The sequence below is a fragment of the Rhinoderma darwinii genome, chromosome 9 (assembly GCF_050947455.1).
Source record: "Rhinoderma darwinii isolate aRhiDar2 chromosome 9, aRhiDar2.hap1, whole genome shotgun sequence".
NCBI classification, from domain to species: domain Eukaryota; kingdom Metazoa; phylum Chordata; class Amphibia; order Anura; family Rhinodermatidae; genus Rhinoderma; species Rhinoderma darwinii.
In genome coordinates, this window is record NC_134695.1 from 72,582,016 (window position 1) to 72,596,604 (window position 14,589).

General features: G+C 43.1%; 1 long non-coding RNA gene across 2 annotated transcripts in view; it reads left to right on the forward strand.

The window, feature by feature from the left end:
- The window catches only part of LOC142660993 (uncharacterized), a 61,867-nt gene that overhangs the window by 25,595 nt on the left and 21,683 nt on the right, over nt 1–14,589 (forward strand). The gene's annotated exons all lie outside the window — the stretch shown is intronic.

Here is a 14,589-nt window from a genome sequence, read left to right on the forward strand (position 1 = left end):
TCCACACGGCCTAACAAACACCCAAGCATTAGAGCAGGATGCCTTTTCAGCCCCTGTATGTAAACAATGAGTATTTCCATTAAATGAAAGCAAGGAGAGATATTGAAAATATATAGTTGCAGAACGTCTCATTATACTATGGTTGCACCAAGATTTAATGTTATCCCCTAACCACAGGATAGGATATAACCTGCTGATCAGTGGGGGTCCAACTGCTGGGACCCCCACCGGTCATGAGAACAGGGGTCCCGTTCCTCCGAATGAATGAAGCGCCAGGTTGCGCATGCACTCTGCCGCTTCACTCTGTCTATGGGACTGCTGGAGATAGCCGTGTACATCGCTCGGTTATCTCCGGCTGTGCTGTACATAGTGAATAGAGTGGCAGAGCGCAAATGCACCACCTGCTGCACCATTTATTCGGAGGAACGGAACCCCCATTATCTAGATCGGAGGGGATCCCAGTAGTCTGACCACCAAACGATCAGCAGGTTATCTCCTATCCTGTGGTTAGGGGGTAACATTTAATCTTTGGACAACCCCTTTAAGCTTTATTTACATAATACTGCATTTTATCTGACACATTTTTGGCAAAGAATCAGCAAAGAGATTTGTGCTGCTAATGTGTCACAAAATTGCCTAGACTGGATACGTTGTAATAAAAACCAACAACAATAACCCTCAGCCGTGAGAATCATTAGGTTAGGATTGGCTTTCAGCTTCTGGATGTAACTAAGAATGCTCCCATTCACAGTCAGCATTCAGAGATCTTAAAAATGGGGAGGAATTGAGACACAAAGTATCTTCGAAAGTTAAAGAATTTGTAAGCTTCATTCCCAAAGTTTTTTAAAAGCCACTCACACCACAGTGACAAAAAACAAGGTAATAAATTTACCGTTACCACCAAGTGTAAGGAGCAACAGGTGCCAAAAACTTTTCTGCCGCATCTTTCACTAGATGTACAGACAGATGGTTCACCGTATAATCCCCTGTACCCATAAGCATACAGAATACATCCACTTTTTTTTCCCCAGAAAGTTTCTAATTATTTTATCGGCTTTTTCTGTAATCTTCCTTCTCTTCGGAAATAACGTAAAGCCCTAAGACTTGTGCTTATGTCAATGTACAAAGCTAAGTACACAGCAGCAAAGACAGTGTTTGTCCCTGAAAAATATAATATATGATTGACTAATGTATACCATACAAGAGATGCTATTCCCTTTTTTTTTTTTTTTTTAAAGAGACGAGATTTCAGAAGCGACATTGTATGTGGGTGTAAATGGTGCATCAAGGCAAGTCACATTGTGCTGTTGTTATTGGTCCAGCAGATCAAGGTGCAGACACGTGATCAATGCACAACTACTCGTATACAAAGTAAATCTTGCATTGATCATAACTAAGGCCCAACCTTTTCTCAGTCTGCAGGGGTTACAACGTATAACATTTTCTGTGCTACGAGACAAAAAAAATATTTTCTCCCTTACAATTCAATCCTCTAAGAAATGTTGATGTGAAAAGGTGATAGAGGGAATAGATAAAAAAAAAATACCATACGTTCTAGACAGAACCGTCTCCATTGTTTCAATGTGCTGCAAGAATGACATCTGTCTATAGGGGAGGATTTTTCTTTTATCGTATATATTGACGATTGACGGGACTGCTGTGGCCAATCCTATGCGCTATATATATATGTATATATTTTTATTTTATTTAGCTGTATTGTGTTGTGAACTCCGGCTAATGTAACCTGTCTGATTCTAGGGGCATGTTCGGGAATGTTTTTCTTCTCCCTTGTGATTTTATTGAATATATGCTGGTAAGAAGTAGGGCATAGATGGAAGGGAATATGACTGCAGAATCAGACTATACAGGGTTTTTTTTTGTAGACTGTAACCATGGAGATAGGTCTGCATTGGAGCTGTATACACAAAATGTTAGAAGATTTTTAATAAAGACTACTTGCAAAATTGCTTAATTGTTTTGCTTTTTAAATGCATACACTTTCTGTTGAGCCCGTACACGAACTGCACAACTTTCCGAAAAAAGTCGATCCGAGACCAAGCGGCTCAGCGCTCCACCCTATATAAGGAGATCGGCGCTATAATGTAGGTGACAGCAGTGCTTTTTATTTAATAAAACGATCTGTTTTCACCACTTTATTAGCGATTTTAGATTTATGCTAATGAGTTGCTTAATGCCCAAGTGGGCGTGTTAGACCAAGTAGGCGTTGTACAGAGGAGTGTATGACGCTGACCAATCAGCGTCATGCACTCCTCTCCATTCATTTAGACAGCGCATAGGGATCCTGCTAGATCCTTATGTGCTGTCTTATACTAACACATTAACGATACTGAAGTGTTTAGACAGTGAATAGACATTCCACGGGATGTCTATTCAAAAATCTCTGCACTTCGTTACTGTTTCTATGGTAGTTACAGCAGAGGAGGCGTAATCTCATTGTAACCTGTCATTTACCGCGTAATCTCGTGAGATCACGCTTCCTCTGCTGTAACTACCACAGACAGAGTAACGAAGTGCACAGATTAAGCAACTCATTAGCATAAATCTAAAATCGCTAATAAAGTGGTGAAAACAGATCGTTTTATTAAATAAAAAGCACTGCTGTCACCTATATTATAGCGCCGATCTCCTTATGTAGGAGATAGGGCACTTATAATGTGGTGACAGAGCCTCTTTAAGGAGAACTCTTCATTGATTTATAGTCTGATATGTAATGGGAGAGGTGGGGTTCTGTGAGATGGGTTCTGTAGGTAGTTCTCTTCGCAGGTGCTGTGCTGGAGATTTGTGAGGGATGTAATCTTCATGTAGTGCTGAAGGGTTTCCTGTGAGCGTTGTACCTCGTGAGAATTGGTAGAGGGTCTTAGCTCTTATCCCCCTTCATTGATGTCCTCTTATAATATTAGGGTGAAAGTAGGTAACTGATATGCATTCAATCCACCTGGATATAAGCAGCAGAAACAGCATGAAGGAAAATTGACACCTGTTGTAAATATTAATAAACATCGGTTAAGGTCAAGAAATGTAATTTTGATGCAAATTCAAAGGTTCAGGTTGCATTTTTCGGCTTTTAACACCCACATAAATCGTTATGACATGTAGAGAGTGAAGTCGTACATTACCAAGTCTGTAATCTTGTTTTTGCACCAACTGAAAATTACAGGCTAGTTATCTGCGTTTCTTTTCTGACGGGCAGAGTCAACACTTAGCGTATAGTATTGCCCTTTGCAATCATGTTGGCAGTGTGCACAAACAAGGGAACAAGTCACTGCTTGTAATATACTGCGTGCTGATGTACTTCTTCGTTTTCTTCTAAAAAGGCTCTCTTAAGAAATAAACCTTCCTAAGATGAATGTATTTATGTCCTGAGCAGGTCAAACGGCTCTTACAAGAATCTGCCTGTGTACCACAGCAAGATGAGTCTTTAGGGTCTGCAGCCGCCATAGAATGGGAACATACAGTTAAGACAATAAGAGCAGTGTGTCTCCAAAGTCCCTGCCTTAAGCTATAAATCAGTACAAGCTATAAAGTACAAGTATTCAGAATCCACTGACCCGATCTCTGCTGCGCCATTGGTCGTGATAATGACGGATCCATTGAAGATAGGGGTGGTAAAGCATGCTAATGCAGTTATCCCTGAGGCTGGAATCACACATGCAGTTTTTGGTGCGGTTTTTATATCCAAACATAGGAGTGATTACAAAAGAGAGAAGATGTTTAAGGCCAGGATCACACACACAATTTTGATACAGTTTTTGACTCAGTGTTTTTGAGCCAAAGCCAGAAGTGGATCCAAATGAAATGAAAGGTATAAAGAAAAGACTGATCCACTTCTGGCTTTGGCACAAAAGAACTTCATCAAAAACGGTGTAGTGGAATTGCTGCGTTTTCTCCGTCCGGAATTACGGACAGAAGAAACACAGCAGAATACAGTAGCCGCAAATCTCATCCACACGATGCGTAAATACTTAGTGGAAAAAATGATCAGAAATGGACCTGCGGTGCGGTATTTTATTCCGCAGCATGTCAATTGTATTTGCGTAATCGCTGCATATTTGCTTCGGGTTTTCCCCATTGAATGGGAAAGTAACACCCGCAACAATTAGCAGTTGTTGTGTTTTTTGCGGCAGGTTCGCAGCAATTCCGCTGCAAAAAAAACCAAACCACTATACTTACCTAGGAGTCTGTGTTTCTCCTCCAGAACGGCCTCCCGGGATGACGTTTCATCCCATGTGACCGCTGCATCCAATTACAGGCTGTAGCGACGGTCATATGTGATGAAACGTCATCCCAAGAGGCCAGCCTGGATGGCGTCAGAGGGCCAGCCTCCTGGGATAACGCTTCATCCCATGTGACTGCCAGTGCAGCCAATCACAGGCTGCAGCGGTCTCCTGGGATGAAACGTTTGCTGGCTGTTTAATGCAGCAGTTTTCCGTAGCGGACATTCCGGGCGAAAAACTGCACCACAGTTAGGTGCAGTTTATCGCATGGAATTCCCAGCGGCGCACAGGGCGGATACTTCAGTTTTTTATGTCCGAGGCTGCCGGCACTCGTCTGAATGTAGCCTAAGGCTATGTTCACACCTGCGTCGGTGTGTTCCGTTGTTCTGCTCTGTCAGTGGAGAAGAACGGAAGCAACGGACACCGCCGGCGACCGACCGAACCCATTGACTTTAATGGGTTCCATCGGCTTTCCGTCAGAGTGTCCGTGATTTTACTGGAAGCCATAGGTCAACATGCTGCGCTATTGTTTCCAGTAATCCCTGCCGGATCTGCTGGAAACAGATCCTAACAGAGCCTCCAACGCAGATGTGAACAGGACCTAAGTCCTTCTCATTGCAGGACAGAAGCCTATTGTGAGGAGGAAAATCAATCCCTGCCCATACACACCGTTCAGCCCAGACGGTATTATGCTCCGATAGTGCCTCCCACATTGTATAATACCAAATAGCTGCCCCCACACAGTATAATGCCCCCATAGCTGCCACCATACAGTATAATGTCCCCATACCTGACCCTGTACAGTATACTGCCCTATAGCTGCCACCGTACAGTATACTGCCCCATAGCTGTCACCCTACAGTATACTGCCCCATAGCTGCCACCGTACAGTATGCTGCCACCGTACAGTATACTGCCCCATAGCGGCCACCGTACAGTATACTGCCCCATAGCGGCCACCGTACAGTATACTGCCCCATAGCTGCCACCGTACAGTATACTGCCCCATAGCTGCCACCGTACAGTATACTGCCCCATAGCTGCCACCGTACAGTATACTGCCCCATAGCTGCCACCGTACAGTATACTGCCCCATAGCTGCCACCGTACAGTATACTGCCCCATAGCTGCCACCGTACAGTATACTGCCCCATAGCTGCCACCGTACAGTATACTGCCCCATAGCTGCCACCGTACAGTATACTGCCCCATAGCTGCCACCGTACATTATACTGCCCCATAGCTGCCACCGTACAGTATACTGCCCCATAGCTGCCACCCGTACAGTATACTGCCCACACGGATGCCCCCTTGCAGCATAATGCTGATACAGATGTCCCCATGCAGTATTATGCCGAAACAAATTCCCCCATGCAGTATAATGGCCCCAGAGTTGCCCCATACAGTATAATGCCTCTTTACAGTATAATGCCCACTGATGCCTCCATAGCTGCCCCATATAGCTTAATGCCCCCAAAGCTGCCCCATACAGGATAATGTCCCCATACAGTATAATGCCCCCTTAGCTGCCCCTAGTGCCATTGCCCTTGTAGATAGTGACACAGTGCCCATGTTGATAATGCCCATGTAGATAGCACCACAGTGTCCATGTATAGTGCCACACCCCCTTGAAGATAGCACTATCCCCCCCCCCCCCTGTAGATAGCGCCGTTGGGACTCCCTCTAGGAGCCAGAGCATAGGCGGGGGATTCTGCTCCTTGAGGGATACCTTGATGTCATTGTCCATATATGGACAGTGATGTCAGTGGCTACTCCTTGAGCGGAATCCACGTTGCAATGGACAGTGACCTCAGGGGTTTCCTCTAGGAGCGGATACCCCGGCCAGATCATCGGCAATGGGGATTCCACTTAATCAGTTGCCACTGACGTCACTTTCCATATATGGACAGTGATGTCAAAGGCTTCCCCAAGCACAGCACTTAAAGTAGCGCTGTGCCCGCAGAGTCATCGGCGAGCAGAGGAGCTTCCTCTGCTCCTCCGCTCTGAACTAATTCTGAAGAAGGGAGCTGATGGTTCCCTGCTTCAGAATTGAGTGCGACTGTATCTGCGTCCTGAGGATGCAGATACAGTTGACATCGGGACATACCCATGGCCGCCCTGGACTGTCCTGCTAAATTCGGGACGGTTGGTCGACGGTAGTAAACTATGCTATTGCTTCCGGCAAAACGACGGGTCCGGTGCACAACAGACACAAATGTAAACCATGGGCACCGGATCCGACCCCATTGAAATCAATGCTGATGGAGACGGAAACCTCTGGTCTATTCAGGGTCCCGTTCTGACGGAACCCCAGTGCTGATGTGAACGAAGCCTAATGCATACAATTTCTCTTGTAGGGAAGTTCTACATAATATGGCAGTTTTGTTCTGCAAGCTATTGCTCATTATCAGTCTTTCTGAATCATTGGACGCTCGATTAAAGGAATTTCAATGTATATGGAAAACCATCCTGTCTGTGGGGAGTCCCGAATCACTCGTCAAATTTCATTTTATTTTTTTTAAACATATGTTAAAGATCCTCCCTGGTTTCTGCACTTTGCTCAGCACTAAACATACTATTTATACAATTCTGACACGTTGTTCGTTTCTGCAAAACTCTTGAGTCCAACCAGGGTCTCCCACACATCCACTCATGGTCCTTCAGCACTGGTAAAACTTAACTTCACTGATGTTCCCATAGGAATGTGGCTTTTTTCCAAATATTCTCATGAACATTTCATTAATCTTCCTGGCTCAGAGACAATCTCAAAACATTGTTGTGTAGACGTTTAACTGTTTGTGTTACTTTAAAGGGGCCCTGGAGAAAGTTTTACCAACTTTGGTGTTCATTGCCAAATGATCTTACCTTGAAGCAAATACTTAAAGGAATTGTCTAATAAAGACAACCCCTGTCCATATGCCCTATTCGCTGGAGTAGAGAGCAGCTGCTTAGAGCATCCATCTTTCTGGAGGACCCAGCACATCTTTGATTTTAATGGGAACCATGTAATTCTTCATTTCCCCTGTGGTGGCGCTGCAGGGAAATTGAACAGTTGTAGCTAGATATCCCTAAAGATTACAGCTGATCGAAGTGGGTCACAGCAGGGGGACAACATGTTATCAACTTATTTTCCAGTGGGAAAGTGCTAACATTTCCTGATATACTTTGTGAAACAATTCCACTGTTTTCAAGATCACTGCTTGCAGTCAACAAATGGGAACCTACTTCGTGAACAAGTATAACACATTTTCAGGATCTCTAATTGCAGTCAGTGAATAGGGACCTTCATTATATACCTACAGAGAATAAAAAGCTTTCCTGATCATGTGATAAGTGCGAGGCTCGTTACAGTAAAGTTATAATAGCCCTCTTGTGATGAGACATTTTCACAGGATTTCTGGAGGTAATCCGTGAAGGTTTCAATTCAACGAATGCAAGAAGAGATTGTGAAATGTTTTTGGAATTGATACACTACTTATATACTATATATTACAATATTAGCACAGCTTTTCATTATACACTGAACAGGCTGAAATCAGAAACCCCTTTAATATCTGTTGAGCAGTTTCTCCAGAGATGTGAATGGTCCCCACAATCCTCTCACCAGGGTAACTGCTTGCAGGACATGGATCATCCAAAGTGCACTGCAAATTGAATAGGTTAAAGTAGCAAGAGGATACATAAAAGCTGTTTTCCTTTTTATTTTGTGCTATATTTTACATATATATTTTACACAATATATATTTTACGCATCCAGAGTGTGGAAATACATACAGGCCTAATACTTCTCATAGTTGAGTTTTCTACAATTTTGTATCCAGTCTAGACAATCAATTGTAAGCTTTTATCAGCACGAATCTCTATCCTGTCCTGATAGTTTGCTACAATGCGTCAGTGGAGCTCAAATGAATCACCCTGAAGTCCAGTATGTTTAGATTAGAGGAATGCCTAGATGGGATACATTGTAAAACCCTCTTCTGCGTGAAGTATTCGGTCAGAATAGGCTTTGAACCTCTGAATTTGAATGTTCCTATTCACTGACAGAATGCAGAGATCTTGAACATGGTGAAAATTGAAACACAAAGTCTATTGGAAAGTTGAAGAAAGTAGTTGCAGGGTAATAATCCTGATCGCTGGATAAAAAGTGTCCGGTTTATACAGACCCATATTCTCCCTGTGTGTGGAAAGTACCGCATTTTACTCATATCCTGTGCCTAAACATCTTGAATGAATTATAATGGACATATAACATTTCATGTCATGCAATTAGGACATCACTTTCCAAACGAGTAAAGTTTTCGGAGAAGAGGCGCGCCAATCCTTTTTACTCTAGAGAACAATTATGAACAGATACGTTTAAGCACAGCAGCATATAAATAGATTTCCTTCTAAATTCTGAAGTGCATTTAATATGCTGCTTCACGGCAGCCAAGAAATCTTGTTGCAACTTCATGACTTTGTATGGGGAGATGCAGTGTATAATGCAGGACATGGATCAATGATGTGGGTAGAAGATACAGGTGGAACCTCTGACACTTTTCATAAGTAATCATGTTATATGGCTCATCCAGTCCTATGGAAATAAAGCGCATTCATTGAACAACAAAAATTTCTGCAGCTTTCTAATTACTTTTTGTTTCAATTCCTCACCATTTTTAAGTGCTTTCTGTCAGTGAATGGAAACATTGTTTACATCCAAAGGTTGAAACCTGTACAGACCTAATACTGTTCACAGCTAAAGCGAAGTTCACACTCCCCCTTAGGGCCTGTTCACATCAGCTTTGGCTTTCCGTTCCGGGGTTCTGTCTGAGGTTTCCGTCGGGTGAACCCCGCAACGGAAAGTCAAACTGAAACCGCATCTTCCGTTTCTGTCACCGTTGATATCAATTTCCGCTCGTCACCATTCCGGCAGGTTTCCTTTTTTGACGGAATCAATAGCGCTGTCGACTCCGCTATTGATTCCGTCGTTAAAACGGAAACCTGGTCTTGCTTACCTTCCAAATGTAGAATTTCAAGAATCTGGGTCTGATGGAGGGCAGTATTGCAGGATCAGACTACACAGGGTTAGTTTGTTGTCTGTTACCATGGAAACATATAGGTCTGTATAGGAGTTGTATACACGTAATAATAGGACATTTTTAATTGACCATTTCCAAAGTTTTTTCATTTTAGATACATTGGAACAAAAAAAAAATGTTTGGTAATGGGGTGATAGCCTTAAAGCTTTGTTTACATAATTCTGGATTGACCAGTATATTCCTAACGACTCCCCCATACACATGCATGCTCGTCTCAGCTAAGCGTGTATGTGTTTTCAACAGGGAGAAAGCAGCTGCCAGACTCCTGGCAGCGGCTTATCTACTAACAAACAAAAGGATCTGGCATGTTGAAATTCAGCATGCCCAACCCTTCTCTCCCTTAACATTTGCTGTCGGAGGAGAGTCGGGACGATGCCATACTCATTAGATGGTTGGCCAGTTTGGCAAAATCAGCCGTTTCAGCCAACACACATCTAATGTGTATGGCCAGCTATAGACGCTTATGTATCTTACTGGGTATAACTTATAGCATGTTGGTCTTTAATGCTAGAAATTCGAGGATAACTAATACTTACGCAGGCAGAGCAGTTCACGGGAGAGGGATCATAGCGTAATGTAACTCTGGTTGTCAATGCAGATATGTCATTCAAGGACAAGCTGGGTGTCAACTCGTTTGGTTAACCTAATGTATAATGTCTTACAATAGTGATTTTCAGCTTTTATCACATGTAGGACGTCCACCAATCCTGAGAATGAAGGGGCCGCAGCACTGGTTTAGTGCTACATCCCCTTCACTGTTTTACCCTGACAGTCAGCGCTCCATGCCCTCCGGCTGTGCAGGTTACTGCAGCATGGCCCATTCAAGTGAATTGAAAAGGAAGCAAAGCTAAAGCAGTGCTGCGTTCCCTTCATTGGTCTCCACCACTTTAAAAAAAGTGGCTTATCTTAGTCTTATGCCATCACTGAGATGAGAGAACTCCTTTACGAGAGTCCGAGGCGGACATGGACAGCAGAAGACCCAAGTGCAAGGAAACTATGTTTGCCCTTTGTGCAGCTGGCAATAGGGTGAGCTCTCTGTATATAGATTTGAACTGAATAAGAGAACTGTATAAACCTGTATGCTGTGAGCTACCTGTAGTGGTGGATTTAGGCAGTCAGCATTTAAAAGGGTATTCCCATCTCAGACATTTATGGCATCTCCACAGTATATGCCATAAATGTCCGATAGATGGGGGACCCAACTCTGTGATCTGCACCTATCTCTAGAATAAGACCTCCTGACCCCCTACCTGCCTTCTTCCGCTGTCGGTGGGCTACTGGAGCTGAGTTACGGAAACAGCCAAGCTTGCTGAGCATAGAAGTGAATGTAAGCTACGGAAAGCATAGCACAGCGAACTACGCTGTTTTTGTAGAACGTGGTAGCTATGGAAAAAGCGTAGCTCGCTGTGCTACGCTGTTTTCGTGACTCAGATGCCACAGGGGTCAGAGGTAGGTGCGGGTCCCAGAGGTTCCAAAGTCTATAAAGATATAGTATGTAATTAATCATCACAGAATTGTAACAATCTGATGTAATGAAATGGATTGATAGTAGCACGTAAAGGTAGTGGTGGCCACCTACAAGGGGCCCTGTGCAGCTGCACATTCAGCACCTGTGGTATGTCTGCCCCTAAAGAAACTACCCACAAGAGGATGACCTCTACTATTATCAATTGTTTACAAGTTAAATGTATCTCTGCCAGTATAAATCCTGCAGCTCTGATGATGTATACAAGACATTTGCACTGCACTTGACCATCTGAATAGAAATAGGCAAAGAAGAATGAATTTGCTTCTGCTGTTTGTTTTGGACGGAGGCTGAGGATGATTATGGAGGACATGTAGGGCCTGTGAAATTCCACAGATGTTCTTGTCTGGGCCACTCTTGTCACAGTGGATTAATAATTAATACTCTTATCCGACTCTTCACAATGTGAACCCAGTCCTGTGATTCCTTTCAGTTTTTCTTAAAGGATTCTGACCAAAATTAACACGTTACCATAGTAATTATTCTTTAGAAGGTCCCCTATCCCATTAAAAGGAGGTTTGCCGAGATTCAAATTGTTTTTCCAAAGTTCACTATACTGTGCATTTAAAAATCTTGTTTACAAAGAGAGGCTGAGAACCTGTAACAAACCATCTCACAGCTGAGTGTTTGTTACAATTGTATTCAGTCCAGACAATCCTCTGTGGGCTAAAGAGCCTGCACTCCAGACTGATACATTTAAACTGCACTGATATATTATAGCAAATTATCAGGACAGGAGAAAGATTTGTGCTGCTACTGTATTTAGCACAAAGAGGATTCTTTCTACTAGATACAATTGAAACAAACCCTCAGCTGTGAGAAATACACATGTTCTGCTCCAATTTCTGCAAGTTAGGAATTATATCAGGAGCAGATACATGTTAATGTCACAGATGTTAGTGATACAAGCATCTTCAAACCGACAGCTCGCCTGCAAAATAGCTGTACAAACAAAGTAAGCCGTCCAAATGTCACACTGACTCCTTATATCCTTAACAATCCAAGCTCAGAAGAATAACAGGATGAGAGTCCCTTGTTCTTGATCCAGCGCGTTCCATACATATAGAGAAAGTCCAAGTTTATCCGTCATGGATACATTTATCTTGGTTATTATGTAGAATTACATTTTCCTTTGTACTCGAGACCCAATAATGATTAGTCTGTCGCTGCTTTGTTACATAAACTACTCCTGGCATTATATATTTTATTTGTAAGACTATTTTTTTAAACAGAATGCAAGAACTACGGTGAAGTCTGAAAAGAAATAACTCAAGTGTGAACAGTGACTTGAGGTCCTCCTACACGGCCTGTCCTGGGCCCTATAAACGAGTGCAGATCAACGAGACATCTTGTTGATCGGCGCTCGCTTGCTCTTGTCACACGGGGGCTATGGATGGGGACGAGCAGTCGTTATTCCGATCGCTCCCTGTTTACACACCAAGATGTGCTGCTGACATCGATAATATTTCCCTTTTTTAAAACGTTACGATCAGTAGATGAACAAGCGTTTGCTCGTTCATCTGCTGATCGCTGCCCTGTTTACACAGGGCATTGATCGGCAAAGAGCGTTCTATGAACGATCATTTGCCCGATAATTGGCCAGTGTAAGAGGGTCTTTAGTCTAAGGGTATGTTCACACGCTTAACAAAAAACATTGGAAAATACAGAGCTGTTTTCGTGGCGGTTTTTTACAGCCGTTTTTGCAGCTGGTTTCAATACAGTCTATGAAGAACGGCTCCAAAAATGTCCCAAGAAGTGTCCTGCACTTCTTTTGACGAGCCATCGTTTTACGCGCCGTGTTTTGACAGCGACGCGTAAAATTACAGCTCGTGGGAACAGAACATCGTAAAAACCCATTGCAAGCAATGGGCAGATGTTTGTAGGCGTATTAGGGGAGTTTTTTCAGGCGTAATTCGAGGCGTAAAACGCCTGAATTATGTCTGAAAATAGGCCATGTGAACATACCCTAAATAAGCAGGTTTGGCTGACTTTCTTCTAATTCGAATGAGCACCTTAATGATGTATTCCCACCTGAGACATTTGTGGAATATTCATTAGCGATGTCATAAATGTGTGGAAGATGCAGGTCCCAGATCTTATGTTGAGAACAGGGGTCGTGAGGTGACTGCTCGCTGCCACATCTAGCATGCTCGCTGTTTCTGTAACTCCCATAACAGTGAATGTGCGCAGCAACCTCTACATTCATTCTCCTCCTGGATGTGGCAGCCAGAGGCTAACTCACCAGGCGGGATGGGGGTCATTCTCAACATATAAATATGGGTCCTAGAGCTGGGACCCGAATCTATTTTTGGCATATCCCATAGATATAAATGTCTTCGATGAGAATAACCCTTTAAGTTGAGGAGCAATGCAGCTAAAGGGGATAGAGTAGGTGGAGCTGGGTAAAGGATTTGTCTGAAAGTAGAGAAACAATTAATAACCAGTGTAATTGGAGTATGAGTTCAAGAAGCTGGGGAATTTGGTTCAAAAGGAAGGGGCATTAGAGAGTCAAAGTATAGCGATGTGTCTATCCAGTGTGGGCCTCACACCGACCACTGCCACAGTAACTGTATGCCAATCACATGGGCACGAGACAATAGACTTCTGTGTCATGTCGGAGCCTCGGCAGAATGGAATTATGATGGTGCATTTATTTTTATGCCACTCATATCACCTTTCCCTAATTATTAATATAACACTAATCTATCTTCCTGTAGCAGTAACCTGCACACAGTCACCAAGTAAGGCATTAAAATTGTGTATTTTGGCTCAGTTTCAGGATTCTTCCGCTGGAATTGGCCTGGTATCAAGTTTCATAAACTCAACATTGAAGATACAGTATTTGTGCACATTTTTCTCCGGCTGCGGAGATGCCAACTGTCCATTATACCCTACAGGCGGGTATCATGTCTTCTTATGGAAGTCACAAACTAACTTATTCCAGTTAGATTTTACTTTAACTAAACAAATCGCATTCCATTCAGAGACTGAAAAAACAGTCCTTATAATCCTGCTCACAATTGTAGATTGTTGCACTGTATCGCTGTAGCTAAGTACGAGATATTTGTGCTGCTGCTGGGCTTCGCTCACAGAGGATTGTCTAGATTGATATATTCCAAAAAACCCTCAGCTATGTGAGTAGGACTAGGCCACAATGGGCTTTGTTTCTAAATGTAAATAACAAACGTTAAGTTCACTGACCGCAATCAGTAACTTTGAAATGAAGAAAAATTTAAGAAAACCCAAGACTTGGGTCAAAAAGAGCGCCTGTCCCTTTAAAATTAATGGTTGAGAGATGTCACATTCTGCTGGATCATCCCACTACCCCCTGCTGGTTCAGTGTCTTTACAGAGCATGTTCTACTATGGCATTGTGGGTGATGTAGCATTTACACCTGGCACTGTATAGCAATATGCTGTAGTAAAACAAAACAAAAATCTCCCACAATGTAATGCATCAGAGTGTAGTGCAATTTAGATTATCAACTGTGTCTGTCAGCACAGTCCTGACATTCTGTATTACAGGCAGCAGAATTGTAAATACAGCTTTGGATATAGTATAAGACCGGGTTCCAACGGGTCGGATACGCGGTGTAAAAACTACACCGTATCCGACCTGGAATCCGGTTTTTCGGGCAGAATTTCCGCTGCAGAAAACAGCGCTGGTAAATGAAAAAAAACAACAAATAGTTTATACTTACACCCCCCCCCCCCCCCCCCCTCTGTCTCTTCCGTGTGTAGTCCGGCCTCCT